This window comes from Tachyglossus aculeatus, chromosome 21 (genome assembly GCF_015852505.1).
Source record: "Tachyglossus aculeatus isolate mTacAcu1 chromosome 21, mTacAcu1.pri, whole genome shotgun sequence".
NCBI lineage: Eukaryota > Metazoa > Chordata > Mammalia > Monotremata > Tachyglossidae > Tachyglossus > Tachyglossus aculeatus.
This window is the reverse complement of record NC_052086.1, coordinates 15645583-15650187: the sequence shown is the minus strand read 5'-3', so window position 1 is coordinate 15650187 and position 4605 is coordinate 15645583. Positions and strand designations below refer to the sequence as shown.

At 44.9% G+C, this 4605-nt stretch overlaps 1 non-coding gene across 1 annotated transcript; it reads right to left on the bottom strand.

The window, feature by feature from the left end:
- Nucleotides 1-4210: 4210 nt before the first annotated feature.
- LOC119942954 lies at nt 4211-4348 on the bottom strand. The gene has a single exon (XR_005455446.1). It is a non-coding gene; the product is annotated as a small nucleolar RNA SNORA7 (small nucleolar RNA).
- Nucleotides 4349-4605: the final 257 nt, after the last annotated feature.

Below are 4605 nucleotides of genomic sequence, written 5' to 3'. Positions count from 1 at the left end.
TTTTGAAAAGCTGGTTCATCCTTTCGCGGCGGGTGGGGTTTGGGGGTGGCGGGGGGGGAGGTGTGTATGTGTCTCTGTGTCTGTGTGTAAACTTTGAAGCTGGAAGCGGAAGGACCAGAATACTAGACAAAGGGCCATTCCAAAGGTATTTCCGGCCAGGCCAGATTCAGGAAATACCAGAAACCTCACGTAAGAGCAGCACATTTGAGATGGTAGAGATAAACTTGAATGAGCTTCAAAGAAGGATTCTGAATCTTGGTGGCATATGCAAAAAAAAAAAAAAGCCATCTTTCTGGGTCTGCTTTTGAGGTTTGTCGAATATCAGACCTAGTTCAATCCTGTGGCCAACCATGTGTGAAGTTCCTTATTTCAGTTTCCTCTTAAAGAGGAATATGTTAGGGACGTGATGTGGGGCACTGAAGCAAGTTGAGAAGGTGGATTATAATAAAAACAGCGATGATGGTCTTTGTTAAGCACTTACCAAGTGTCAAGCACTGTTCTAAGTGCTGGGGTAGATACAAGGTAATCAGGTTGTACACAGTCCCTGTCCTACATGGGGCTCACCATCTTAATCCCCATTTTACAGATGAAGGAACTGAGCCACAGAGAAGGGAGGTGACTTGCCCAAGGATTGTGCAGAGTTTTTGTTCTTTGTTGAAGACTGTAAACTTGTTGTGGGCACGAACGTATCGACCAACTCTGTTGCTATTACACTCTCCCAAGCGCTTAGTACAGTGCTCTGCACACAGTAAGTGCTCAGTAAATACCATTGATTGATTGACTGATTGATTGAGAAGAGCCTTATCCTGTAGCATTCTAGGATCCTAAGATCCTAGAGTTCTTCCTCATGTTTTTGACACCTGGCACGTGGGCTATATTCTGTTCTGAGGCCCCTATTCTTCTTGCTCTGCACATGCCCTCTTGGAGAACTCATCTCACATGGTTTCAGCTACCACCTTTTTTTAAAATTGTACTTGTTTAGCACTTACTATGTGCTGGGCACTGTACTAAGCACTGGGGTAGATGCAAGATAATTGGGTTGAACACAGTCCCTCTTCCACATAGGATTCACAGTCTGAATCTTCATTTTACAGATGAGGAAAGTGAGGCACAGAGAAGTTAAGTGACTTGCCCAAGGTCACATAGCAGACAAGTGGTGGAGCTGGGATTAGAACCCAGGTTCTCTGACTCCCGGGCTCATGTTCTTTTCACGAGGCCACACTGCTTCTATGTAGAAGAATTCCATGCTACTGATGCGTGTTTACTTGTTTTGATGTCTGTCTCCCCCTCTTCTAGACTGTAAGCCGGTTGAGGGCAGAGATTGTCTCTCTGTATTGCTGAATTGTACTTCCCAAGTGCTTAGTTCAGTGCTCCGCACACAGTAATCAATAAATACAATTGAATGAATGAATGAACTCTACTTCTTCTGTCCCAACTTCTCAGCTAATCTAGTCTTGCAGGCCCACTTACGCATTTGACTCTGCTGTTGTCTAAAGTTGACCTTCTCCTCTTCCGTCCAAACACACTTCTCCTCCTGATTTTTCCATTTCTTTTGACGTCACCACCATCCTCCCCATCCAAGAAGCTCACAACCTTGGCCTCATCTCTGATTCCTCACTACATTTCCCCATTCACATTTGATTCGTATTTGATCGGCTCCTAAATTCTACAGTTTTTCCTCAATGACACTTCCCAATTACATTCCTCATTCTTCAACCAAATATTTTGATTCAAGTACACTCAAATAATGACTAGAATACTACCTCAGCCTCTTCTTTGGCACTCACAATTGCCCAGATAATCTTTTTAAATTGTTACTTAGCACATATCCTCTCCACCGCCTCGAGAGCCTCCACTGTCTAGCCACATTTCCACACCAAGCAGAAATTTCTCCTCATTTACCTCAAGACTCTCCCCGGTCCTCTCCATATAGCATATTGGCTCACTTCACCCGTTGTTCACCTTCTGGCACACTTCAATCCTCTCAAACACATCTTCCAGCCGTACTTCAGAGTTGCCTAGTGGAAAGAGTCCTTGGCTGGGAATTAGAGGACCTGGGTTCTAACCTTGGCTCGGCCTCTTGCCAGCTGTGTGACTTTGGGCAAGCTCCTTAATTTCTCTGAGCCTCAGTGCCCTCATTGGCAAAAAAAGGATTCAATACCTGTTCTTCCTTCTGCTTAGACTATGAGCCCCACGTGGGACTTGGTGATCTTGTATTTACCCTACTATTTAGTACTGTGCTTGGTGCATAATAAACATCTAACAAAAACCAGAATTATTATAATTACCTCAGTCTCAAGTCTTCTGCCCCTGATCCCTGTTCATACTGTTCCCTTCTCACCTGGAACTCCCTTCCTTCTCCAACCCACCAGATCTCATCTCTCCCCAACTTCAAACCCTTCTAAAATCATATCTCCTCTAAGGACCCTTCCTTGATTAAGTCCCAAGTCACATCAACCCAACAAAAGCCCTTAGCATTTATATAATCACCCCCATCTTCAGCATTTAGGTATGCATTAAATTATATATTCATCTGTTTCATTCTTACATACTTATGTTAGTACTTGTTGTATCATTGTTTTTCCTCCTGCCTCCTGTCTTCCTGTCTTGCTCATTAGATCATAAGACCGCTGTCTTTGTTTCTAGTGTGCTCTTCCAAGTACTTGCTCAGCACACCACAGACATTCGACTGATTGTTCCTGGATATTGAGAACTATACTAAGGATAAGTTCTGAATGTGGTCTTGTTCTTTCAGAGTTGAAGAAGTGGGGGCAATGAACCTCAATACTGTTGAATACTACAGTACTGTTCAATACTGGCTACGGGTATGTTATGAATGTGATCTTGTTCTTTCAGAGTTGGAGAACTGGGGGCAGTGAACCTCAGTACTGTTCAGGGGACAATGAGGACCTGAGAAAATAGGGTTCTTTTTTGAAATTTCCTACATGCTACTATCCAACTGAAATTATCCACTGAAAAATAATGTGGTTTGGTGGAGAGAGTATGGGCCTGAGAGGCAGAGGACCTGGGTTCTAATCCCAGCTCCAACCACACACCTACCGGGTGACCCTGGGCTAGTCACTTAACTTCTTTGTGCCTCTGGTCCCCCATCTATAAAATGGGGATTCAATACCTGTTTTCCCTCCTACTTCAACTGTGTGTCCCATGTGGGACAGGGACTGTGTCCTACTTAATTCACTTCTATCTACCCCAACACTTAGATGTTGCCAACTTGTACTTCCCAAGCACTTAGTACAGTGCTCTGCACACAGTAAGCGCTCAATAAGTACAATTGAATGAATGAATGAACAGTGGTTGACACAGAGCAGTTACTTAACAAATACCATAAAGAAGCAACCACTAAGTTAAACTACCTAGATATGCCCCCTGCCTCTGCCTGCTATTGGGTAGTTAACTTTGGATTATTCATGAGCAGATTCCCCAGTTTCTATATGACGCAGGATTCTCTCCCCAACTTCTGTCCACGTTGAGTCCGTTTCTCTATTCACTCATTCCTCCATCAGGGAGAGGTCAGTTTGGCGGAGAAGGAGAATGGAATTTATGGACTAAACTGAGGTTTTGGTTCTTCTGAGCATTTCCCTGTGGATTCAACCTGGGTCTCTCAGAGGAGTAGGTTGAGCTGATTCTTTGTTTTCTGATAAAGACAAGTCTGCAGTGACTCCAGACCATCTGCTGGTTAAGCTAGTGGAAGTGGTTAAAAGTTAGGCTCCTTCTGGCTCCTGAAGGAGCATCGCACAGAGAGATGTGCCAAAGAAAAGGGTTTTTTTTTCCCCCCACAGGTGTCCTCCCTCTCCTTCCCCTAGCCCGGCCCAGAATAGGGTGTGGACATCCAAATGTCTGCTCTCTCAGCTTCTTCCCTCATCATCAGGTCCAGTGGACAGCAAGTTCTGGGCTGCTCTAAGGTTCTGGCCTGCTGTTTGGACTCATTAGCTGCTTGATGAAAATGCCCAGACAATCATTCTTGTCTTGACTTATGCTGTCGAGTTGTCTCCAGCCCACAGTGATACCATGGACACATCTCTCTCAGAACACCCCACCTCCATCTGTAATCGTTCTGGTAGTGTTTCCATAGAGTTTTATTGGTAAAAATACGGAAGTGGTTTACCATTGCTTCCTTTTCTGCAGTAAACTTGAGTCTCCGCCCTCGACTCTCTCCCGTGCTGCTGCTGCCCAGCACAGGGGAGTTTTGACTTGTAGCAGATTGTCTTCCACTCGCTAGCCACTGCCCAAGCTAGGAATGGAATGGCTATGCCTCTGTTTAACTCTCCCTCCCATAGTCGAGACTGTTAGAGTACTGGAAACTCTCCAGGTGCGACCCTGAGAGGGGAGACCAACCTTCAAAGCCTTATTGAAGATATATCTCCTCCAAGAGTCCTGCCCTGACAAAAAAACTCAATTCTACTTCTCCCACTCCATTCCGGTCACCATGATTTGCTCCCTTTCCTCATTCCCTCAAGCTCCATAGCACTTACGTAGATACACAGAATGTATTTAGACTGTGAGCCCACTGTTGGGTAGGGACCATCTCTATATGCTGCCAACTTATACTTCCCAAGCGCTTTGTACAATGCTCTGCACACAGTA